The sequence below is a fragment of the Eulemur rufifrons genome, chromosome 9 (assembly GCF_041146395.1).
Source record: "Eulemur rufifrons isolate Redbay chromosome 9, OSU_ERuf_1, whole genome shotgun sequence".
Taxonomy (NCBI): Eukaryota; Metazoa; Chordata; class Mammalia; order Primates; family Lemuridae; genus Eulemur; species Eulemur rufifrons.
Window position 1 is genome coordinate 34,887,595 of NC_090991.1, and position 26,576 is coordinate 34,914,170.

At 36.0% G+C, this 26,576-nt stretch overlaps 1 protein-coding gene and 1 long non-coding RNA gene across 2 annotated transcripts in view; one reads left to right on the top strand and one right to left on the bottom strand.

Annotated features, from left to right (window-relative positions):
* The window catches only part of SKAP1 (src kinase associated phosphoprotein 1), a 264,643-nt gene that overhangs the window by 104,854 nt on the left and 133,213 nt on the right, over positions 1-26,576 (top strand). The window lies entirely within an intron of this gene.
* On the bottom strand, positions 1,506-16,085 carry LOC138391824 (uncharacterized). The gene is made up of 3 exons (XR_011234863.1): positions 15,917-16,085; positions 14,816-14,875; positions 1,506-2,002 (listed from the first exon to the last, which is right to left on the bottom strand). It is a non-coding gene; the product is annotated as an uncharacterized lncRNA (long non-coding RNA).

Consider the following 26,576-nt stretch of genomic DNA (forward strand, 5'->3'; position numbering starts at 1 on the left):
AAGTTTAACAAGAGGCTTTAAAAAGTTATATTCTGTCATGAGTAAGATCCTGAAGACTCTTTTAAATATAGTAAAAAAAAAGAAAATGAAAATATTGACATATGGCTATTGTAACCAACTTACTAGAACCACTACTTATGGTTGTTTGCTTTAGTAAAATGATGCATTTTCTAAAGTATTGTCTAAAACAAGCTTGAGATCTGGAAATCAGCAGTTACTTATTTTAATGTCAATATTGAAAGTAATACCATGAATTGGGAATAAATGTTTATATTTTTTAGTTTTTGAGGGAGAAAAAGCCCAGACACCATCAGTTACCACTCATCAGAGCTCTCAGATATCTGGAAAGTGATATTCTTAATGTCTTCACAAAATTCATGAGTCGTGTTTCTCAAATAATTGTGTCGCAAAGTACGCGTAAACAAGGAGGTACTTAGCTCAAATAAATAAATAGCAAACATCTATATGGCTCTTATTATGTACAAAGGACTCTTATAAGTGCTTTACATATATTAACTCATTTAATCCTGACAAAAATCCCATGAGGAATAGGTCCTATTTTTATCTCCATTTTACAGATGAGAAAAATGAAACTTGCCCAAATAGCTTCTCCCTGGAACAGAAAATGGAAATGTGAGAAATTAGGACTCAGACTTTTGGAGAAAACCTCCATGTAATCAGATGAATGATGTGTCTCTCTATGCCTATTTCATCTGTAGAAAATGATGATGTATTCTATAAAAATCACATTTAAGAAATATGCAACCTGTTTGCTAAGCAACAGGAAGGAAATATGTAATATTTCTGCTCCTTGTAAAGCTTTGCATTAGTAAAGACCACTTGTCTTCATCTATAACATGGTGAGGGACTTCTAAGAAAGTTCTGCAAAGTCCTAATGAAGTTTCCCATGTGGGGAAGGTACACAATCAAAATGCGGGGTCCAGTCTGAGCGAGAATAAGTTGAGTACTTTTCTCAAAATTTGACCTTGCCTAGGCTATGACTCTTTTCTTTGGCAACAAAAGTAGGTTCCTCTGGAGTGCTTTACGATTTTTCTTATTTTGCTCTAACGTTAGCTCAGTTGTACCTTTGGAAGTATGGGTGAAGAGAAATTGGGCAGAACACACAGGTCCTTTTCTTTCTCCTCTTTTTTTAAAGACCAGTTTTGCATCGTATCTTAGTATACCAAGGTCTAGGTTGTGATCCCCTCAGTTCACAATGAAAATAACGGCATTTATATATCATAATTAGCTCTGAATCCTAGTCTGTCCGAAGCACTCAGCAAAGGTGTACGCCCCATTAGCTCGAGAGAAGGGGTGGGGGGAGCCACCTTGTGGCTAGAAGACGACCTAGCAGCCTCCAGGACTGTTGCTGCCTTCTGAGTAGGAAGGAAAGGAGATGGGGATAGAGGTCAGAGATAAATCAGAAATATCAATCACTAAATATTTGTGGAAAGTGGTAAGGGATATAAATAGAATCTATAACTACAATAACACTGAAGCCGTAGTTGTAAATATACATTATCTTCTTTAATATGACATAGAGTAGATTGAGAACTGAGAAATTATTAAGACCCCCACAAAAAAAATTGGAAGAAAGAATGAAAACATTTAAGTTAAAATTATGTTCATTTTGTAATTCAATAAAGAAATCCCAGAGACATATTTTTAAATTTAATGTTGTTTTCTAAAGCACAGAAAAAGCCCCACAGACATCTGTTTGCATACATTGTGTGTCAGGCAACATCAGATTTGAATGGAATTTATCTAAATTTTATATGCATGGCTTGATGTAAATTGAAATAAATTGTACAGCATACTCTGCGTGGACATATTGGTTTTTCCATCGCTGCTTGAACTTTTAACCCCAGGGCCTGAGCCGGTCACACGTTGACCTGTCTGAACTCTGCTGGTAGATCCAAGTGTGGAAGGCTGACCTTGCATCCATGGCAACCATAAGTAGGGTCCATGACTCCTCTCTCCCTTTCTCTCTCTTTTCTCCACACTCCAAACAAAACAAAACAAAACAAAACAAATTAGTATATTCTAGCACAGTCAGTCAGTGTAATCTTGGAATAGTTTTGCCAAAATGCATTTTGCCCCTAACCTAAGCTCTAAGCAAAGCTTTTTCAGCTTGCTTGTCAGATGTTAATGAAAGTTTGAAATGAAAGCCTTTATAAAAGTTAATGGAAAAGACCCCTTCCTGGGACACATTCAGTTTGCCTGTCTACTATTATAATAAAATATATTTCACATACTCATACATTAAGTAATGTTGCTATAGGTATGTAATACGTGCAGATAAAAATTATACTAGGGTAGGAATTCAACATAATCCTTTAAAAAGTACATTTTAAAAATAATACATAGGTAAGGTTCTACCACTGCCCACAGTATCTACAGCAGATTTAACATTTTCCAGTGTCATGGAGCTAGTGTATCTGAAAACAGTAAGCAGTAGGGATCTAGAGTTAATTTCTGAATTGTAGGTTGTAGTCTCCATTGTAATTAAGGTACTTTTTTACTTCTTATTTGTTTTAATTCAGATGATTGATCTTTAAATCCATGATACAAATTATCATTTTCCACAATCTTGCTAGTAGTTCAAAAACTTTATTTATTCATTCTAAAGTTAAAATTCTATTCATGGGATGTATTTGTGGCTACTCATTTATTAATACAAGAAGCATTTGTTGAATGCCTACTATGTAAATAATTTCAACTAAGTACTGTGGGATGATATGCCCCAAAAAGTGTATGCCTTGTTTTAAGGAATTACAGTTTTGTTGTAAAGTAGAACATATTACTTAGAAAGAGAAAAACTAGGGAACAATTAGACAGCAATGACAAATGTATAATTGTTTAAAATTGTATACCAACTGACAAGGAAACATGGCATAATGGAGTGACCAGTTGGGAGTGGATTTAATGAAGAAAGACCTCTTATAAACAAAGCTTTGCAAAAGGTGATTGTCCAGGACCAGTAAGCAGACATTCTATGTGTAAGAGGTTTGATAGAATAAACAAAACTTGGGATGGTGTTGGTGCAAGGGTTGATAAGTTAAAAAAAAAAAAAGTGACCAGACAAAATGGGCTATACTATACTGGGAATAACAAATATCCTTGAAAGCTCAGGGTTTCTTTTCAGATCCTTGGGTCTACATGCATGCCTCAGTTATTTTTCTCTGAAGTATTTGCAGTAAAATTTTTTTAAACAGACTTGTCAGATTTGGGTTGTAGGGACTTCTATTGCTCTTTTTCAAGGAAGAATAAAGAAAATCGTAATTCCTAGAAGTTTTAGGTAGAAACCTGAAGATCTCAAATGTTCCACAATTGCTTTTGGGCAACTCTAGGTAACAGGATTGATAGGAGAGGAGTCTGATAAAACTGAAGTTCTCATTTAGAGTAGCCATGAGGTTGTTTAAAAACAGCAACAAAACCACCACAAGAATGTTTGCTTTTGTCAGGCAATATTGAAAATTAAAAAAGACAACATAGCACAGGCAAGAAGAATCAGGAAATTCTCCCAGTCTGCCTCTGGCAAATTCTATACCTTGTGATGTCACTTTATCTCTTTAGGCCAGAGTTTCTTCATGTCCAATAATAAAAATATCTAACATTTACTGAATCCTTACTTTATACCAGGCACTAGTGTTCAAAACACTTTCATTTAGTTCTCACAACACCTTATCAGATAATACCATAATTATCCTCGGTTTACAGATCAGAAAACTTGAGGCATTATTTTTCTAGGATCACACCCAGGTAGTCTAGCTTTAGACTTTATTTTTATTTTTTTTTTTTTGAGACAGAGTCTCACTCTGTTGCCCAGGCTAGAGTGAGTGCCGTGGTGTCAGCCTAGCTCACAGCAACCTCAAACTCCTGAGCTCAAGCGATCCTCCTGTCTCAGCCTCCCGAGTAGCTGGGACTACAGGCATGCGCCACCATGCCCGGCTAATTTTTTTTTTTTTATATATATATATATTTTTAGCTGTCCATATAATTTCTTTCTATTTTTAGTAGAGGTGGGGTCTCGCTCTTGCTCAGGCTGGTCTCGAACTCCTGAGCTCAAACGATCCGCCCACCTCGGCCTCCCAGAGTGCTAGGATTACAGGCGTGAGCCACCGCGCCCGGCCTAGCTTTAGACTTTATGTGCTTCATCCTCTATTCCAAAGGTCAGAAAACGTCTTCAGTAAAGCACCAGATAGTATTTGAGGCTTCGTCCGTGCAGTTTCAAGAGTGACAACTGTGCAACTATGCCACTGTAGTGCAAAAGTAGCCATAAACAATATGTAGATGAATGATTGAGGCTGTGTTCCATTAAAACTTTTATTATAGACACTGAAAGTTGAATTCCATGTAATTTCCACGTCATAAAATATTACTTTTATTTTTTTCCCAAACCATTTCAAAATATAAAAACCATTCTAAGCTTACAAGACCTACAAAAAATGGGATGGGTCAGATTTCACCCAAGAATCATGGTTTGCCAACCTCTGCACCACAGTATTGCCTCTCAGTGTACAGAATGAGGAGTTGAACTAGATTGTCTCTAAAACTACTACTGTTAAAAAGTTTTTAATTCAATGACTTTCTATCTCCAAAGGTAGGGTAACTTGGATTCAGTAGTATGTAATTGAAGGATTGAAACCTACCTTGCAAAACAAGACTGCCCATCTCTTGTCTTTGGAAAAGACTATCTAAAATATCTCAGAAGGATGAAGAATTAGCTTTGTTTAATTGATATTTTAAGAAAGATATTTTATCTCCTTTAACAAGCCATTTTATGTTAATGGCTATTCTTGTCAGGTTATAGTCCTAATATCTAGTCTGAGTCCCTGGTGATACAGTGGCAGCCCATTTGCTCCATTTTTAGAAATGGAGATGAGCTTGTCTCTGTCTTCTACACAATTCCACACTGCCTTCTACAACGTCTACCTCACCTTCTGCAGCTGAAGATAAGAACTTCCCATCCTTCTCCCAGGCCTTTATTCTTTACTCACCTAGATTGTTTTCTATTCTTCCAGCTATTGTTGTGACTTTCAAAGGAATCCTTTCCAAAATGTCTTTATTCCTCTTATGTGATAGAACCATGAATTAGAAAGGGTAGAGAACTCTTCTCCTTGTCTGTATCTAAAAGTTTGATTTTTTCCAAAAATGCATATACAAAAATTTCTATAAACACTATTATTACCTAAAATAAGAGCTTTTTTTTTTTTTTTTTTTTAACAGGGGCCCATATGCTTAACTTATAACTGCTTTAGTGGTATAATACTTTGGTATTATGATAGAAGTAGCAAATCATCTCTTCCTTTAAAATCAAGTAATATACCTGATTGTGAATTTAAAACTCTTTTATTTTTTCTTTTAGCTGTAAAACTCACAGCCATTCCAGGGTTTACTTCTATTTCCTTAGTGTCTGTTAAGGTGATGTGATAAAAACAAAATATAAAATCTCTCACATATCATGATGCTCCTACATATTATCCCCAGTTATAACCTTAGCATTTAAACTCCTGAATAGTACACTGAACTGTATGCCTTATGGCTTCCCAAACATTGACAATTTATTTCATGGATAGCAAGAAAATATCCCCTTATTATCTAACAAACTGTTATATGGCCTAGGTATGATAAATTCAGAGGACTATATTTCATTCTCAGAAATGGCCATTGGAGTCAAATTTTTGAAGATTTTCCCTCAAGCCTGTGTCTTTTACAGATATTTTATCATAAAACTAATATTAGCACATGTGGGTTTTTTTTTTTTTTGACATAAGATGATACTACAGCCACAAAATTGGAGGAGCATGAAGAAAGGCAGTAACTTAAAAGTCTGCCTTCTTTGTGTTCAATATGGTCTTAGAGTACAGACTCAACAACTTTGATCATATAGCTGTAGTGATACCAGATGAATAAAGTGCTCTTTGAGAGTAAAGTGCCCGTCTATTTATATTTCTAAGACTTCAGAGTATTATTTGACAAATTAAATAGGCATTAAGGTAAAAAACTATTGACATGTTATTTGAAGGGCTCAAGACAAGATTTGAACAAGAATATCTAGGGAAAGAGAGCCTTAAAAAGAGAAACAGAGAAAACAATACTGTAACAAAAGAGACTCCCTTCCCTACGACAGTATCACAGGACAGTGGCCCTGGACTGCCCATCACCTGGTAACTTCTTAGCATAACCAAAAGGCAATTTTTTTCATTATTATTTTTTGAGACAGGGTGTCACTCTGTCACCCAGGCTGGAGTACAATGGCATGATCACAGCCCATTCCAACCTCCAACTCCCATGCTCAAGTGATCCTCCTGGCTCATCTTCCCAAGTAGCTAGGATTATAGGCATGTGTCCCCATGCCTGGCTAATTTTTTGTGGAGACAGGGGTCTTACTATGTTGCCCAGGCTGATCTCAAACTCCTGGCCTCAAGCAATCCTTCCACCTTGACCTCTCAAAGTGTTGAGATTACAGGTGTGAGCCACCACGACCAGCCCAAAAGGCAAATTTAAAGTTGCTTGTGAAGTGAGACTGTGGACTATTTCTTTGCCTTTAAAGGCAGTTTGCTGCCTTTAAAGACCTTTATTTTGAGAACAATCTGTTGAGTGACTAAGCTAGTCAATATGTTTTTGTGTTTTTCCTTTACTTTGTATTTGTTTATGTATTTATTTTAGCAGTTAAGTGATCTTTAAAAACTTAAAATAAGTTTTAAATTTGGATAATTCTATATCTTGTTTGTTTGTTTGTTTGTTTTTCAGCTCATTATGGGGGTACAAAAGATCAGGCTATATACATTGCCCATGCCTCCCCATTAATTCTATATCTTAAGATAGAGTTTATAAAATTGCCCAAAACATAGTTCACTTTTTTATTCTCTGTTATTTGACTTTTTCAAATCACTGCCAACCTTATATTGAAATTCTGTGTTTGCAAATCTCTATTCCTCACTGGATTCTGGCTCCCTGAAGGCCTAACACAATGCCTGTCACCAGATAAGTGCTCCTAGAGTGTTCATTGACCTGAACTGTTGAACCAAATAGTAAGAAAGAGGATGGATTTTAACTAAGCATTAGAAGGTACCACAGAAACTCACAGGTTCTTTGAGTTTTTGGTGGTTAGACCCATTGTAAAGGAATGCTGCAAGTAAACAACTTTAACAAGCTAATATTGCTGACTTCCTTGGGCATTTCATGTTGCTTGCAATAAGGTGAGCAGCAACGTAGGGTAGAGAATTGGCAGAGTAACTTCAGTATACACATGTTTGAAAGAAGTTGGGTGCACTTGATCCTCACTGCTCCTAGAAAGTTTTCAGGGAAATGGAGGGGGTTGTGAGAGATGGGAGAAGGAACCCCCACTTCCTGTTAGGGAAATTCCACAGCAATATAGGATACCCAAGCGCAACACAGAAGTACAAACACTGTAGCCCATTGATTATCCTTAAGTGGATCTAAAGTAAGGATATGTGTTCTTCTACCCTCTGCAGAAAAGAAGCATATTTATTAAAGATGTCATATCAGCATATTAGTAGTAACTGGCTCAATTCCTGGGTATTGTTTAGTATGTATCATATTTCAGCCACCTGTAGAACTTTCTGAGAAAATGCTCAAGAAGTATAGCTTATCAAATAGTACAAGATATTATAATAAGGTTTATGTTTGGGTCAGCAGGAGGCTCACTTGATAAGTTTAGCAAGTCAGTGTGTTTCAGATTGTTCATTTTTGAGTTGTTGATCACTCCCATTGATCATTATGAAAGGCATTTCATGTTGGATATTTACTGTTGGTTTCCCATAATTTTAACACAAAATCAAAATAACAAAGTCTTCACCATACTTTTCTGGTAGATGAGAATTTCTAAATAACTTTGTTTTCTACAACTGAGGATAAGATGTTTCCTTATTCTGTAAACCCATTAGAAAAAGCTACCTGCCCTGATGCTGGCTGTAGCATCTGAGACAACTGCAAGGTTCCTAACGTGGTGGAAGAAGATCAGGAGTCAAATTCAACTTGTACCCCCTAAATCTATTAAAATTTTAAAAAATCAAGAGTCATGGGGACCATAAGGAAGATTGAAGAAATCTAGATTCAATTCAGATACGCATGGCATCTCTACCATGTGCACGGAATAATACTCAGTCTTGAGGGAGTATAAAGATGAGTAATTGGCATTTCCCCCTCCATGTTTATGAGTTATCAGATATGGGGCTGGCATGGAGGGATGGTGGGAATAAGGTCTTCACTAATCTCTTGAGGAGCAGTTTCAGCAGCCTAGTAAAAGCAAAGCCTAATTTTAGGGATTCTGGAGTGAGTGAGTAGTGAGAAACTAGAGGCTGTGGGTATGTGCTACCTAAAAAGAATTGGTTGGTGAAAAATGGGGGGATAAGTGGTAGAAGGGAAGAGGAACTTTTTTGGTTGTTTTGTTTTTGTTTTAGGAGAGGGTAGATATGACCTGATTTTCCAGCAGAGGAGAAAGAACCAGTCTAAAAACGAAGATAATAGATATAATCTGGTTCTGGAAAAGGTAGAAATGGGTTAGTTAATATTATTCAAGGATCCATCCTGGCTAACAGACAAGGCACTCACTCCTTAGAGAAAGATGTTAAAGGGTAGAAGAGAATAAAGATAGAGATATTTTTACTTGAAAGGAGGGGAGGATCATTTGCTGAGAGTAAAAGTCATGGAGTAGGAACTGGCCCAGGGCTCAGGGAGAATGGAGAGTGGAAATTTAGGGCCACCCTTAAAGAAATGTGATAAGCAGTAATTAGTATACAGTGAGAACCATCTCAATCTATTCAAAAACCATTAAGCATTAAGTGGAGAATCCGTGGAGGGGCAAAATGGTAAAAGATTCTGATCCATTTCATTTTTAGGTTCAACCCTCATCACTCTCTCTTACTGTAATATGAGATATGACCTCCAGTCCATGGAAAATCACGTACAATCTCAGGCTGAGCTGTCCTAAATCCTGCTTACCAATCCTTGGTGACACCAGGACCCATTCACAGAAGCACAGAAGAGTAGGCATTTCTGTCCTCAAAAATATCTGAAGCACATTTTACAAGGCAACTCTCCCCTGCTGTTTTCCAAATCCCCACAGCTCCCTGGAACCTCTTGCCCTCCTGCCCAGAACTCTTTCACACATGCATACCATTCTGTCCTCTCTCTCTTAATCCTTAAAGATACGGGATGGAGAGTGCTTCTTTGCTTTCTGTCCTCTAATCTACCCGAGTATCTTATTCTGCTCATTCTCCCCATACTGTATCACAAAAGGCCAAGACGCTTGTCTGAGGATGGCAGAGTCCTCTTAGATGATAGCAAGCCTGAGAAGGAACTGACCCAGTGAAGCCAAAAACTCTTGAGCACACAGAGGAGACAATAGGCTAGGAACACTCATAGTTAACAACTGTTGTTTCATTATACTGCAATTTCATGATCTCTACTTATTTTTTTTTATTGCATCTTATTATGGGGGATACAGAATTTCAGGTTACATACGTTGCCCATGTACCGCCTGTCCCCCCAAGTCAAAGCTCCAGGCGTGTCCGTTCCCCAGACAGTGCGCATTGCACTCGTCATGTAGGTATATACCCATCCCCTCCTCGCACACACACCCACCCCCCCCCCCGCTCCCCGAGTCAGCACCTTCAAGCGTGACCATTCCCCAAACGGTGCGCAATGCACTCATCATGTAAGCATACACCCATCCCCTCCCCCCACCCCCACCTCAGTCTGATATCCGATTGGTATCATTCCCAGATGTGAATTTAGGTGATGATCAGGGAAACCAATTTTCTGGTGAGTACATGTGATGCTTGTTTTTCCATTCTTGGGATACATCACTTAATATAATGGGTTCCAACTCTCTCCAGGAGAACCATAGAGATGTCTACTTATTTTGAAAAGGATTTGAAACCGTGATCTGAAATATGAGTTATATTTCTGAGCCTACCTTTCATCTTCCCATCTACATTTGGAATCCATGCCCTGAACGCCAGCCTCATGGGATTATGCATCAGTCCCTAAACCCAGCCCTGTGCCTTCCACCTAGAGTGCCTTTCTCATCCTCCTTATCCACCCACTTATCCTTCAAGGCCCTGCTCAAACTCCATCCTCTCTACATGGCTTCCTAGTTACCCCAAGTTGGACTCAACCCCTCCCTGTCTTGCATTTTACTTAATCAAACTTCTATCATAGCTGTTACCACCATTTGTGTTGCATTATATTACATACATTGGCTTCCCCAAAGGATTGTGGACTCCCAGAGGTCAAGAGTTATGTCTTAATTATTTTTATATCCCCCACATGGTTTAGCACATATTGGACATTCAATAAGTGTTTGTAAAATTGATATCCAAAAATGTGGTTGTATGGTCGACTTTCAAATTATACATATATATTGGTCATATCCTAAAGAACTTTCAAAGAACCTTGAGATAATAGCCATCTCGTGTTCTACAGTGTGTCTTAATGTGCCACAGAGTGTCAGCCTCCGCCATTTCCCCCTTCCATGATATCTGGAGGTTTTCCTCCCTTAGACACCAGAAATACTGAGGGTGGAAAACACTATACCAGATAGATCCAAGATAAATGTTTACTTCCTTCAATAATATAGCTTATGAGTACAAAGGCAAATGCTGTACCGTGTACTGACACCACAAAGACAAATGAAATAGACAGGAACTTTAGAAGAGGGAAAGGAGGCAGCCAGTAAGTGCATGCTCCATTGTGTATATTACAACTCAGGGAAGAGAAAATGGCAGCAAAACCAAATCTACATGAGAGTTTATATCCCTTTGACTACTGAAATATGGTTTAGGCTGAAATGGCAACAATCTGTGATCGCCCACATGAAATGAAAACGCTCATATTTATATGGTGCATTTCATCCAGAGAATCCCAAGGTGCTTTATAAATTATAAATATGAATGTTCCTTATGCAATGTCCCTGATGTTCTCCATGCACAAAATCTGGTTCCTAATGGCCAAAATCTCCCCCATCTCTGTCAGTACCACTGAAAATGAAACATTTTTGTCAGATCACAATTTCTGTCTTTACAAAACCCCTATATTGAAAGGCCTACAGTTTATACTATTTGTCTTCTAACATATGCTGTATCCCACCTACCCACTTCCCTTCCCCCGCTAACATGGAAAGGGAATTCAATTAGATTTAAGACAAAGAGTAATTGCATTGGAAAATAGGAAAAATATCTCATCCCAGAGTGATTAAGCTCTTTACCTTATAGAGGGAGTTTAACTCTTTCATGAAAACAGGATCCCATGAAATAAATGAACTAGGGATTTGCTAAATCAAAGCATAGTGTCTTGAAGCTAATTCCTCAGTCATTAGGGAGCTCTTGGCTCCAAAAGAATAATGGACTACCCATTGTAAGATGTGCAAGAAATATAAAATAAAGACTAAAACAATTAAGAGTTTTAAAATGTTATCTTTTAACTATTCTAATTTAACAGTATCTCAAAATTTGAAACTTATTCTAAACTCTTGGATTCCTGAGAGTGAATTTCATCACCTATTTTCCTAGGATTAGGAATCCAAGGCAACCTCTTCCACATATTCAATCAGAATTGGTCCAAGCAGAGCCTGAGTTATCCATGCTACCAAAACCACTTTGCCAACAGCTTCTGACTAGTTGCTTGTTGATGCTCATTCTGACTTACGTGGAAAAATGATAAAATACCCTTATGTGACAGGTTCTTTATAGTATAAGTCCCAGAACTTTAGATGAACAATAGGTAGGATGACATACAGGACTGTCATTTCCAATAAATATTTAAGGTGGGGAGGATTGTGTCAGCTGCAAGGGAAAGTTAAAAGATAAACATTGGGACATCTTGGGAGAATCTGGAATAATGAAACAGGTCAGATGTGCAGGTATTGGCTGTAGTCAGCCCTGTGACGGTGACTGCTCAAGATTGGTGTGTAGCAAATAGAAGAGATCTTTCTGGGTTAGAGAAATAGGTTCAGATGTCTTAAACTAAGAAATCTCCCTTCTTGGACCTTTTCCCATCTATATTATTCAGGCATTTTGTACCTATCACTGTGGTTTGACTTAAGTAAGACTGCCAGACTTTCTGAAGCTGATCCTGTTCTAATACCTTAAATGGTCCTTTTTTTTTTTTTTTTTTTTTTTTTTGAGACAGAGTCTCACTCTGTTGCCCAGGCTAGAGTGAGTGCCGTGGCGTCAGCCTAGCTCACAGCAACCTCAAACTCCTGAGCTCGAGCGATCCTCCTGTCTCAGCCTCCCGAGTAGCTGGGACTACAGGCATGCACCACCATGCCCGCTAATTTTTTCTATGTATATTTTTAGCTGTCCATATAATTTCTTTCTATTTTTAGTAGAGATGGGGTCTCGCTCTTGCTCAGGCTGGTCTCGAACTCCTGAGCTCAAACAATCCGCCCACCTCGGCCTCCCAGAGTGCTAGGATTACAGGCGTGAGCCACCGCGCCCGGCCAAATGGTCCTTTTTAATAGTAAATTTGTATAGGTCCACTTTCATATAGTCCTGTTTGTTCTCTTTAATAACCAATAAAATAGGGACTACACATTTTTATGTCACATTTGCAAAACTCTAGCAGCACAAGGCATTAGCTTGGTTTTGACTTGAGTTTCTCATGGCAGCATGGATTTTTCTCTTTCGGGTAGTGTCCAAACTGAATCATATATGTTTTTTTTTTTTTTGTTTTGTTTTTTTTTGTTTTTTTTTTTGCTTAATGAAAAAAAAAAGTTTGCATTCTTTAATATGGATATGGGCTGTACCTTCCCATATATGTTTTTGATTGTTGATGAGACCCTACTTTTAATTGGTTGATATTCTATTAGCATAGTAGGTCTGATTTTAAAAGGTAAAGCAAGAGAATAAAAGTTAAATACTTGTTTTAGAAGTTTTGTACTACCTGTCTCGTCATATGATCTTGTTTTTTCCCTTTCCTAACTAAGGATGGTAATATCTAGAAATATTTGTGAGGTCATTTATATTGTTCTTTGAGATATGCTGGTGAAAGGCACTATATAAATAAATCCCAATGTTAATAAATCTATATTTTTACCCATATATTACAAAACCTATTGTACATAGGACAGATTAATTTATTTATATATACTTATTAATAGTTTAGTTTGTTACTCTCAGCAACATTTGTATCATGATAAATACCTTAAAATAATTACACATGTTAACCAGGGATTAGAGAGACTGATTTATATGTTTGGAGTAGGAAAAAGAAAGAGTGAAATAAAACTACCATTGATTTGGGTCATGGAATCAAGTAAGTTTAAAAGTTCTTAAGCGAAATGATTTTAGTCAGTCACCAACAGGATAGGTCATACCAAAAACAGCATCTATAATGAAATAACACAAGGTGTTTTTTTTTAATCTGGAAATATGTGAGTTAGGAGAATTAATGGCTCTTCTAACTCCTTAGACAGAGAGTAGTCCTTTCAAGTGTGATGAAGGTCATTTTCAGGACAGTCTAAGAGAGGTTACAGTTCAACTCCCACTAGCAGGCCTTCAGAAAAGGAAAAATGGCTTGAGTTTCTGAAGCTGCTGTCCTTTTTTTATTTTCTAATTAAATCTGATAAAATGCAAATGATTACCCATATTCTGAATATTTTATAACAATATTTTCTATTTTTATCCCTCCCAAATTAGGAAGTTATCACTTCTTCCCAAGCCTAGAATGAAGAGAATACCAGCTAACCATGATACAGTGAGTGTGTGCCAGTGTATACTCCCAGCTGCTCACGTAAATCTTTCCTCTCAGCAGGATTTGAACAAAAACTCACCACTTAATTGAATAGTTCAAACGCCACTGAGTAGGAAATTTTAGATAGACCAACCAGAATATTTTGTAAACTTAAAGTAGATATGTGCATCGTGGCAGCATATACAGTATTTTAAAATATCAAAAATTTTTAAAAGAGATCTTTTGTGCTCTCATGCCAGTTGTGTGTGCTACTTGTTTTCGGACTTTGAAAGTATTCATTTTACACTGTAGTTGCTTTTTAAAACAACAACAACCTTGCTTCATTTTCCTTTTTATTTTTAAGCTGTTTGCAACCCCTTTTCGAATAGTGAGAAACAATGCAATTAATTTTCTCCAGCGCAATCATGCATAGATTTAATAAGCATCTGAAGGTAGGATCCATCTGTAAAGTATGCATTGCATGCTAAATTACTTCTCTTCTGTGGTTTTTTTTCTTTCCAAACCTTAATTAATTGAAGAAAAAAAATGTTTATTAAAGTGGGAACAGGCTGGGCTCTGGCTCTCCGTCTCTGGTTCAAAAGTTCATACAATTCCCTGAAGGCTCATCTGAATGTGTGTGTCTCCCTCTCACAATCTTTCTTTCTCTGTCTCTATAGTAAGGATGAATGCCTACAAAGGTGTATTATTTTGTTCCCAGGATCAATTTTAATAATCTTAACTTGAGTAAACTAAGTTTGTGTGTGTACAGATTTGCATATATGTTTCCATAATAGTTTGTTTTGCATAAACGAAACACTATATACATACAGACACATAAATGTATTATTTACCCATTTTCCTATTGCTTAGAATTTTAAAAATAGATATAATAGTTTCAGTGGCGTCTTTAAACAGGATGTAGATGGAGAGCAGGAAGTGTAATTCTACAGGTGGATCTCAGACAGGAAATTAAGAGAATTATGTATGAAAATAAGCTATATCTTTATGAATAACTTTGGACCAGAAGAAAAAATATTAAATCTATCCAATTAGACAAATATTTACCCATAAACAGAGAAATGGAAAAAAATAAATAATGGGAAGTGACTCACACTCCTATGAGATGCTCTGGCAACCAAAGACATTTCCTGATCTGCTACAAGCTTTATGTGACCTAGGTGAAAAACAGCAAGTTTATTGTAAAAGAAAAATATTATCTTTAAAGATGGACTCAGATTTTTTTCAATTTTTTCAATCGTTCACCTAGGGATGCTATGATCTTCCATTTGTTTTTTCAAAGTATTGCTTTTTTCTTCGTATCAAATGCTATAATTTTTAGCTCCTTGTTTAAAAAAGAAAGGAAATACAAGTTGTAGTTTTCCTCTAAATTACTAGTTTCTGTTTTTACTTTAAAGTAATGTTAGTTTTCTCCTTTAACACAAATAAAGTTTGCACAATTACTTCCAGATTTAGGTGTCTATGGAATCAAAAAGCAGTGCTGAACTTGACTGTGATCTTGCCTGACTGAAGTCAACTTCCTTTTGCCCCGTTGCTTCTTGTAAAACATAGTGATCACAGAGGAGCCAAGTGGACGGCTTTCTACAGGTTGTTTCTTTCTGTCTTTTTTTGACTCTTGTACAGGGTGCCTAAAACCACTGGTCTGTGAGTCATTTTAATTTTTCAAAATAGACATTTAGTCAGCAAAAAATAAGCAACATGGAAAGCTATTGTAGTTTGGTATAGATGTGCTTTAGTCATGTTGGCTCTTTTTGTCACACACATACCGTCATATACCCTCACCATATGAGTGTCAGATGAGCCATGGGGACATTCCTGGAAAGAATTTTGAGGAATCAACATTCCATATTTTCCTCTAAAGAGGTCCTGCTGCTACTGCATATTGACATGTACACATTGGGGCCACTTTTGAAAACTTGTGCATCAAATCACATGGAAGTGATGCTGAAGTATCATCACCAAGTAGCAATTATAATTGATATCCTGGAAACTGGAAGACTATCCTATGTATATCATATACAATGTAGGGCATCTCTTTTTGTGTATCACATATCAAACGCTCCCCACACCCCAAATTCTGTGACTTTTGGAAGAATCTCACTATTGCTTTCTAAATAGATTTTGGTTTAGATGTCTGTGAAAACCCTGAATTGAATAGCTGTGGGTTTCACAAATTACATGCATGTAAACAACATACCTTTGAAAGGAGGATGTGTGGGCCCTTGTTCCTATATGCTTATGTCTCTGTTGTCGTAGATTGGCGTCCTTTGTGAGCTATTCAGTGACATTTCAGAACCATTTCACTCTGCAGAAAACCCGCAGTTGTGTTTCTTTAGCTGACACTGTGGCACTTGCACTCGAAATTGCTAGTTAGAAAAAAAAATTGTTGAGGCCGGTGGCTGTAATCAGCGTTGTTGCTGTCTGTTTCCTCAGACTAATAGCAGAGCGATCCGAGTCTGAGAGTTCAAACAGAGGTTATCTTTCCCAGGTAGCATCTCGTCCAACGAGAATTTGATTTTTTTCTATAGGACTTTACTCCATTAGATTAATGAAATTTCAATGAGAGCCTGGCGCCCCCTGAAGCTTTGTTAAGAAAACAAATGGTGATTCTGTAGGTGTGACAGCTTGCTTGGAGAGTTACGAGAAGGTGAATACATCCCCACAATCCAGGCAGCCTGGAACACATTGATCTCTATTTAAAGCACCAATCGGATTTTTGTTAATTATAAATGATTGATCTGCAGTTTTTTCCTCTCTCTCCTCTTATATGTGTGGTTCCCCCTCCTTCCCCCACTTCTAACTTCTTTGCATGCTGAGTGCAGAGCTTTTTGTTTAAAGGGACAATCATAGAGAGCAAATTATAGCAATACCCAGCAGCAATGCTATTGTGAATGTCATTGTCAGAGCGCTCACTGTTCACCCGATTGAGGTGAGCCCTGAAGTAGATCTCAAACTGACTCTATGTTCTCTCTTTACTTGGCTTATTCCTAAAATAAGGGATTATTTTAATGAAAAGAAAGCCTTAGAATCTTTAGACTAGTATTGTTGACACTACCGTGATCATGTTTTAAAATCTGGGTTGTAAGCCTTGTAAACCAGATCCCCAAGATTAACTCTGAACCAGAGTGCATACCTTATATGCACCAGGATATGATGTGTGACCAGCTAACCCCATGTGAGACAACAGGGTGAGCGAGGGGAATATCTCTGACCTTAAATCTCAATTTGTAGGCATTTAGGTGATTAATCCACCTTTTATCATCTTTATGGAGTAGTTTTTTAGTAATGTTTTGAAGCAATACTGCACTCAAAAACTGACGTGTGTATATTCCTGATAATTGTTCACCACATGTAGTTCTGAAGAACACAGAAAAATGTCCCTAGCTTCTTTGTGGACCTATCTTTAGTACAGATATCTGAGCATTAAATGTATTTGTTTATTGAATACAAAAGCACGTAGTTCCTTCTTTGTTATTTATAACATATACAGTACATAAGATAATTTACACAGCTCTTAGGAAACATATTTGTAAAAATTACAGCTTAATGAGTACAGACATTAGTGTATTACATTGAAAACTACATTGATGTCACACTTCTAACTCAAATGTAGATTTTTATGAATGTGTCTTTCTAAAGTCTGAGCCCTTAATTGTTGGGACCTATCTTCTCAAGTTAAAATAATGAACTTGCCCCAGTGTTCCTTTTTTTAATTGTCTAAATAATCCATGCAATGCACAAGAGACTTTTACAGACCAAGTATCTTAAAGTAGTTTGTAGTTTGCAATTAGACTCTTCTACAAAATCCTTTAGATTTAAAGTGTTGCCTCATTCCTTTGAATGTCCTGGAACTTTGCTTAACTTATGAGTTGCTGTATCACTAATTGTATATGATAAATTCAATAGCATAAGAACAATTCTGCCTTTAAAACAACAGTATAAAATGGGCAAGGACCTGGAGTATTACATACCATAATCTCCCCACAACCAAAATTCTGTGGCTTTTGGAAGAAGCTGACTATTGCTTTCTAAACAGGTTCAAAGTCTATAACACTCATCTAAATATAAAAGGTGTTCTGACAGGACTTCCCCATGAGGTAGTTATTTAATGATCCTGTAGGTACTCCGAGAAAACTAGGTTTAAAGTGTAATTTTTTTTTGTGGTGTAGTGTTTGTTCCTGGTATTTTAAAATATTTTTTTCTCTTTATTAATGCTGATTGTTTTTAATCTCAATTTTTTTAATTAGCAAAAGTCATGAGTGCACATTTATAAACAATTATAACTATGACTTTTAAAGTCAGATTTTGAATTAGCCAGAAAAAAAAGCAATGTGACTTTTTTATAAATGTTAGCACATTAGAATAGTTGTTAATGGCAGTGACTAAATGAGTGACCAATAACAACATTAAGACATGCGATCATGGTAAATTCACCAAGTTATTTTCGTAAAATGCTTCCAGAGGGCTGATTTTAAAATGTTTTAATTTTATTCTTGTTGGAGTTTTTTTTTTTTTTTTTTGAATAGGCTAAGTAATGATTTTCATTAGTGTATTTGTAATTTATGTGATTTTAGTATGTTCCACCAAGGTTAAATAATTTAAAGAAATAAACCCTTATCTGATATAAGATAGCTAATGAAGTATATTAGATACTTGCCCTATTGCTGTATGAAATGGATCTCCAAAGCTAACAACAGCTTTCTGCGGGAACACAAATCTCTATATAAATATCCAAATGTAGCAAGATGTTGCAAATTTTTAAAGATATGCCATAAAAATAGATTAACACTAGTATGCAGTCCTGTTCAACTGAATTACAAAGGGATATCATGGGATTGCCAGTGACATTCACATAAATAAAAAATCAATCCTTAATGATGAGGCAGACTTGTTTTAGCGCATTACCCAGGTTAAATGGGAGCACACAAAGACATCAACTCCTATAAGACTAGTGGAATCATTGTATATTAATATGATTTAGGGAGCTACACACCTCGATGGAATAATTGTTATTATATCTATAGAGCCAGATGGCACTTGGTGTAAACAGCCATTGAGCACCTCAAACACAAGTGCGGCAGGTGATCTTTAAGATGTTCTTGCATCCTGCTCACTCATCTTATCATTGGAATCTGTGTTACTGTTTGCAAAATGGTTTGATTGCCAATACGAAAATTTTTCAGAATGGTCCTATTGTTCAATAGGAATATAGAATATAGAATGTCCTTAGCGGGAGAATAGATGAGGCAGAATAGATGAGAATAGATGAGGCAGCTGCCTGGATTTGTGTGGGTTAGAACTGGATTGTTTTTTAAGAAAGACAACAGAGAGAGTCATTTTTTTCCAGCACCAGTAGCCAAAAAAAATTGTGTTTTCAGAAACTAAAAAAAATTAACTCACAAATTTTCAGTGAAGTAGGCTTTAGTAATTACTATTATCAAAATAACCCTATGAAGGATGCCAAAAAGTATAAAAATTTGTGCTTCTGAAGTTAGGAAAATCCAAGTTCTGAGTAGAAGTATATTGAATTTCGTATAAAATATTTTTCTTTGTTTCAAACATTTAAAATTGACTTCTGCTAACCCTAATTATCGAATTAAAGAAAACTCATGTATTTACTTAATAGATATTTATTGGGCACTTACTATGTGCCAGGCAGTACTCTAGGCACTGGGGATACCTCAGTGAAAAAACCTTGCCCTCTGGTAGTTTACATTCCTGAGGGAGTCAATCGATATGATAAAATAGGGGCAAAATGAAATAGGAAAGAGAGACAAGAGTATGCTAAAGTAGAGTGTAAGAGATTTTCCTTTTCCCCCTTAAAAACATACAAGAGATTATCTAGGAAGAAGAAAAGTCTGGGAAAGTTCTTGTTTTTCTTCCAACTTCATCCAAGGATCTTGTGAAATTTCTAGTGAGTTGTCTGATCACACACCTGCTGTTATATCCTCAGCTCAGTGGCCAGGGTTAAATAGTGGGAATGAGTGTTCAATGTAAGCTTAGATTTTCTTGACTTAAATTAAATTTAATAATGTTACATAATTTTTTATGATTTGGTTTCTTTCCTCGGATAATAGCATTAAAAAACATATCATCTTGAGTGGCAGATAATTCTTAAAATGCCCTTCCTCTACCTTATAATCCAAGTTTTCTGGTTTCTAATCATTAAGGATATAAAACTGGCTTCATCGAGAAATCTTTATCATAATATATTTAGTGGATTTAGATTTCCAAACATATAAAACAGATTTTCCAAGTACCTAAAATAGAAGAAGCTCCTTAAAATTTTGAGATCTCATAGATTAAACCCTTCTGTCCCCTAATGACAAAATTCATGGTAATTCTGAGAATATATCCACCTCCCACTCTGGGGTACTATTGACTAATCAACTCTTGGATCTTAAACTAATGCTCAATTCTTCACCAGATGTAGTTTGTCATATAACTACAGCGACTCTTTAGGTGAAACATAATATATGTGGTGAAATGCCCCTTTAGATAAAAAAAAAAACATGTATTTTATAATATGGCATAGTCTTCATTTAGGTTTACTTTTGATTAAATATTAATTAAAAACGTATATATGCTTATGCCACATAGATAAAAATACTGAAAGGATGTGTCCCAAAGTGTTAATAATGGGTACAGGTTATAACACATAACATAGGGATAATATTTATTCTTTTCTTTGTACTTTTCTGTATTTTCATTTTTTCTATCATGAATTTGTGTTCTCTTTATAATCAAGAAAAACGCTCTCAATATTCTTTTTTGAAAGCTAATGGATCCCAAAAGTTGATTTTTTTACTTAACACAAAACCTCACAGCTGGCAAGTGGATGCAGACCAGTTTTGCAAATAAATGAAAGTGGTAGAAATCAGCAAACATCGAGATTTAAATAATGCCATGAAATTACTAATTTTATCTATTTCTATTCATTGTACTTGAAGAGTATGGCACACAATTTGTCCAATTTATCCCTTCATTTATTTCCAAGACATCAAGTTTCTTTTTAAAAAATAATAGGCAGGGATATTTCTGTGGCAACATGCCAGAGGTACCAAATTTCATAAGGAAACATGTTTTTAATTTCAGGCCTTTGAATATGATGTTACTCATCAAGATGAGTATTTATGAATATATAGGAAAAAAGGGGCTTGGCAACTTTATTTCTTTTAGCAGTCAACAATATTTAGCCTATCAGAATACTTGAATGGATAAACATTCCCACTGTTTTAATTTTGAATATAGATTGTCTCGTGCTGATGGGAAGTATTGTTAATTTTAATAAAATTAACTTTATATTGTTATTTCACCGCTTTATAATAATTTTACATGGTGCCCTGGGGATGCCTCTGTTTTACATTATCAGGTGTCACATTTGCCATTTGGTTGGTATAGCAGCGTTCAGCTTCACTTCTCTATTCAATTGCCTGAAGCCACACTATTCACGTTATATTACAAGTAGCTATATTGCTATACACTGCACAAGTTTATATACTTTTATTTTATATGTATATATCAACTTTGTATTTTCTTAAAATCATTGTTTTGTGCTATTTCCCGGCATTCCTGTAGCTTGCCTTTAGGTAGACACAGTTATGATAACAAGTTTGCTAAGACTCCTAGCAGTCTGCCTCAAGTACTAAAATGTTTGAATTTATTTTCAGTCTGGTAGTCAGCCACTATTTTGATACAATCTTAGCTAGTGCTTCATTGTTTTTGGTGAATTATAGCCTGATAAACCCATTAAGATATAACTTTTTATAGAGAGAGAGCTATTGCTATTTAAAAATAAGGGGAAATTATTGATGAATTTCATAACTCACTATATGTCAGACAGATCACTCAGAGATAATTAATCAGAACATATCTTCATTAAATGTTATCACTGTCCCGCAAATTCATAAAAATCAGACAGACTAGCAGATAATCTGTAAAAGAATTGAATATTTGTCAAATTAAAAACACTGTTACTAAATGCATGGTAATTAAATTAACACATTGACTGCCACACAAGAAAAGAAAAATTTTTCCTTGGGGCCATGGTTACTTTATTAGGAAAACAGAATAAAAACTTGGAAAGCAAAATAACCCTAATTTAATGAAAAATGTGTTAATTTTTGTTTTCTGTGTGTAAGTTAAATGCAACTTAAAAAATAGTTCTCTCGGCTCCCAAGGTGAAGAGATGTGAGTTGCATATGCTTCTTGAGGCCCTGGGCTCAAAACTAGCATGAGTTATATACAACTCATATGGCAGTTAATGTGTTAAAGATATACCAAGTTTCCTCTTGAGTCAGTGCACATTCTTACTTGTTTCTTTTTCTTTTCTTTTCCTTTTTTTTTTTTTTTTTTTTTTTTTTGAGACAAGGTCTTGCTTTGTTGCCCAGGCTAAAGTGCAGGGGCAGTCTTAGCTCACTGCAGCCTGGAACTTCCAGGCTCAAGTGACCTTCCTGGCTCAGTCTCCTGAGTAGCCAGGACTACAGGCACACACCACCACACCTGGCTAATTTTTTTGTTTTTTTGTAGAGACAGGATCTCACTATTGCCTAGGCTGGTCTCAAACTCCTGGGCTCAAGTGATCTTCCTATCTCAGCTTCCCAAAAGTGCTAGGATTACAGGCGTGAGCTACCATGCCCAGCCTTCTTCTTTTTTTTTTTTTTTTTCAAATATAAGTTTACCGCTTAGCTTTGAGTTTTGTTTACTTTGAATTATTCTATTACCTACTTTTATCATGATGCTATTTAAGGTGTGAGAGTGTGCTAAAACATTTTGGTTAACTGTGTCAAATATTTAAAAATATACGCATTTTTTTAATTGACTTTCTTTTCCACTTGAGTTTGTGTATGTGTGTTGATAAACAAAGTAGTCTCCTGTCTGAGACCTTATGTATAGCTGCCTGGTATTTGATTGATAAGCTAATGATCCTTATAATCTGAAGAGCATTTAACTAACTAATAACAAATAGACTAATCAATTTAACCCTGTTTTAGTAGTTCATAGTCAGAAAGTACATAAAAATGAGTACTGAGAAGTTTATATAAAAGGGTACTTTATACTGCTGTTTTGTTTTTTAACAACTGCTCCCTTTTTTTCTTTTCAACCAAAAATTTCTGTGGCTAGTAGAATCATGTCTCTGCTTTGAATTATACCATTATTCCATGTTATTAGCAATCATGTATCACTTCCTTTCACACCTACAAGTTTAATATTTTGTGTATACTCTTTTAGGTAGAATCTTGGAACAATATTTAATAGTCTTACCTTTGGTTCTATTCAACAAATGTAATTACCCTGCCATTCTCTTAAAGCATAAGTTGCTTATTAGATATATTTTTCATTTTCTATTATTATGTGAATTTTTCAGGTTTGGGGGATGTTGCTGACTTTAGGGAATGAAAATGTGGAGCCAAATGGTTAATAGTCACTCCAGTGTTCTAGGTGTGACACTAGCACAACTTGCCAAAGGGCCTTTGATAAAGTAATTAAAATTATCTAGATGATTAAGATGAACAATATGAAGAGGAATTGTAAGAAAGGGAGAGTAACTATTAAGCTGATTTCAAGCCCAAAAGATTTCTTGCTCTTGAGGAAGAGGTCAAATGTGTGTGTTTGTTATGGGGATGTTGTAGATACCATGTGCCTGTTGAATGCTTACATAGCTTAGATCCACTCAGTAATTCCTAGTTGGTTGTTTGCCTTTGGGCTGAATTCGTAGACTTTATCTTTGCTTTTCTAGTTCAAATACTTAGAGTCCCTACGTATGCCACTTAGAGAGTTATATATATGCTATTGCAATGGCAGTAATGCAAAGAAATTTATCGTAAAAACTTACCAGGACATGGGGAGAATTTGGGGGTAAAAATAGTTTGTATAATCTCCATTCTGAGCCAGAATTGGAGGCAAATGACCTGCAATGTGCACAACAATGGCAATTAATACATTTCTGAATTTTTAGAGGAAAATGTGCTTGAAAAGACTTTATGAAGTCTCTGAATGTAGGTAATTTAAATCCTGTTTATAAATATTTTACCTGCCTTGAATAGATGATTAGTTTTGTCCAATAACAATTTCAGAGTAACTAATGTGGCAATGATAAATATGAATATTTAGGGGAGCATTTTTTCTTTATATAGTAAATATGTGTTTAGTAATGATTTCTTTTATGGAAGTTTTTTTTAACGGCACATTCCTTTATAACAGAAACTCAAAGTTAAGTTTGAGGAATTACATAATGAAATTTTCTGGGAGTAGGTCGTTTAGGTATAATTACAAAAGTGAAAATGTATAATTTATACTTGCATAATGCCTTTCATTGAAGGTTATGAAAATAAGTCTTCTGATGTACTCTAGGCTTCACATTTCCTATATGTCTCCTTATATGATTGAAACAGCATTCCTACCATGGTCTAACAATAATCCCACAAACAAAAACACCTAAAATTGAGTGTCATGCAGCAAATCTTCTCTACAAGGTAAAATGAATGATGCCTTATTTGTCTTCTTCTAAATTATTATATATTTCCTCTTTTCACCAAGCATCTGAGGTAGTCACCCCAACCTGTTTTTAAGACTTTCACTCAAGCTGAGTCACTACTATCAAAAATTAAAATTGCAACTATTTATTGAGAGCGCTTTATGTGTTAGACATTGTGCTGGCTGCTTTCCATATACTATTTCGTTTTAATTCCCACAGTAATTCTGTAAACTATTTAGGTTATTAAGTATGTCATGTCCGATTCCCTTAAGTACTAAGTTTGACTGTTGATATCTCTGACATTTCACTTTGACATTCTTGTTTTATTTTTATTGTGAAGGTGCATCCTCAATCTTTCAAACACACGTTTTGGCTTGTGATTATCTTTCAAATTTTTTTACAGCAATTTTTATGAAACCATGGATAAGTCAAAAATTTGTGTTATTTTCGAATATGAGTTCTGTCTTGGAACCAATGCAGCACAAACAGCTCGAGAAATATCAACAAAATGTTTGGAAAGGACGTGGCTAATGAACTCACAGTATGTTGATGGTTTAAGAAGTTCCATTCTGGTGATTTTAATCTTGAAAATGAGCCACATGGGTGACCTGAGACTAAGGTGGAAAATGATGAGCTGAAAGCTGTAGTAGAAGCGACCTACGCGTAAATAGCAGCAAGATTTGATGTTACTATTCCAACAATATTGGACAATTTGAAACAAATCAGCAAGGTAAAAAAGCTGGATAGATGGGTAGTGCATGAATTAAATGAGCGTCAGAAGAGAAATCGTCTCAAAGCTTGCCTTTCTTTGCTGTCATGACATAAAGGCAAACCATTTCTACACTGTATTGTTACGTGTGATGAAAAATGGATTCTTTTTGACAGCAAGCATTCAGCACAATGGTTGGAATAAAGATAAAGTGCCAAAACACAGTCTAGAACCGAATATTCATCAAAAAAAAAAAAAAAAAAAACCTAATGGTGTCTGTTTGGTGGTCCAGCCCTGGTATTATCCACTACAGCTTCATGAAACCTGGTCAATAAATTACAGAGGATGTCTACTGCAACCATTTGGACGAAAAGATGGGATGCTTGTGATTAAGCAGCTGAGATTGGTCAAGAGAGACAGGCCAACCCCCTTGCAAGACAATGCTCCAACCACATGTCACACAAACACCACAGGCTCCAACTACAGAGGCTGGACTTGGAAACTGTATGTCATCCACTGTATTCCCCAGACCTTGTACTTACCAACGGACTACCATTTCTCCAGGCTTTGGACCACTTTTTGCAAGGAAAAATATTCAATTCTCAACAAGCTGTGGAAAATGTCTTTCGCGATTTCATCACCACTGGGCTTCTTCCCTGCTGGCATAAGCAAGCTACCATTAAGATGGCAACACTGTGTCAATAGTTTAGGTGCATACTTTGATTAATGGTATGTCTTCTTGTTCAAGATATAATAAACTAAACTTTTGATTCAAAATCGGACATTTCCTATTTAATGACCTAATAACTATTTCCATCCCTATTTAACAGATTTGGAAACGGAAGAGTCAGAGAGGTTAAGTAACTTTCCCAAGACGACACTGCTCAGCTATGGCAAACCAGGAATGTTGATTTACATCTGACTCCTAAAGTAGATGTCTAAGAAAATGAGAAACAGATTAAGGAACAATATTTAGAATTCCAGTCTCTTGTTCTCACCACAAAACTGCATGTAATGGCTATTATGATTTCTAGTGGAGAAAAAAGTGAGTAACAAAAATGCAGTATCTGTTTAAGGCCAAAGGATCAAAAAGGGATCATGGGAAATACTGATATATGAAATCACTTTTCCTCTCTAGACCCCAGTATGACCAGAAAGAAGAGTTGACATCATGTAAAGGAGAGGAGGTGGGAGTGAGCTTTCTCTCCTAGAATCACCACTCCCATCTTATTCACTTATTCAAATATTTTGCTAAATGGTTCTTTCCTCGTCTCTAACAACATCCTGACCATAGAGAAAATACCCCCAAAAGAATATTTAGAGATGGCTGTGAAGCTTTGGAGAGCTTAGAGAGTGAATACACCAAAAGCATAAAAAATGGTCCTCTCTGTGTGTCAGAAGAGGCCTCGGGCTTACTAGGAGAGAGGACTCTCCACATAATTGCTTTGTAGGCTAATCTATACTTCCATGTCTTTCAATATGACTTCCATAAATCTCAGCAACTAAGAATTTCAGTGTGCTGAAAACTACCGATCTGGTAACCTGATCAGAGTTTAACGACTACTGTGGGAGAATTTTTTTGAATTGTGAACAAAATCCAAATGCTTTCACTCTTATCATGTATGTCTGCACCAAATTCTTTGGCAGCCCAAGAAAGGCAGATCCTCCCAG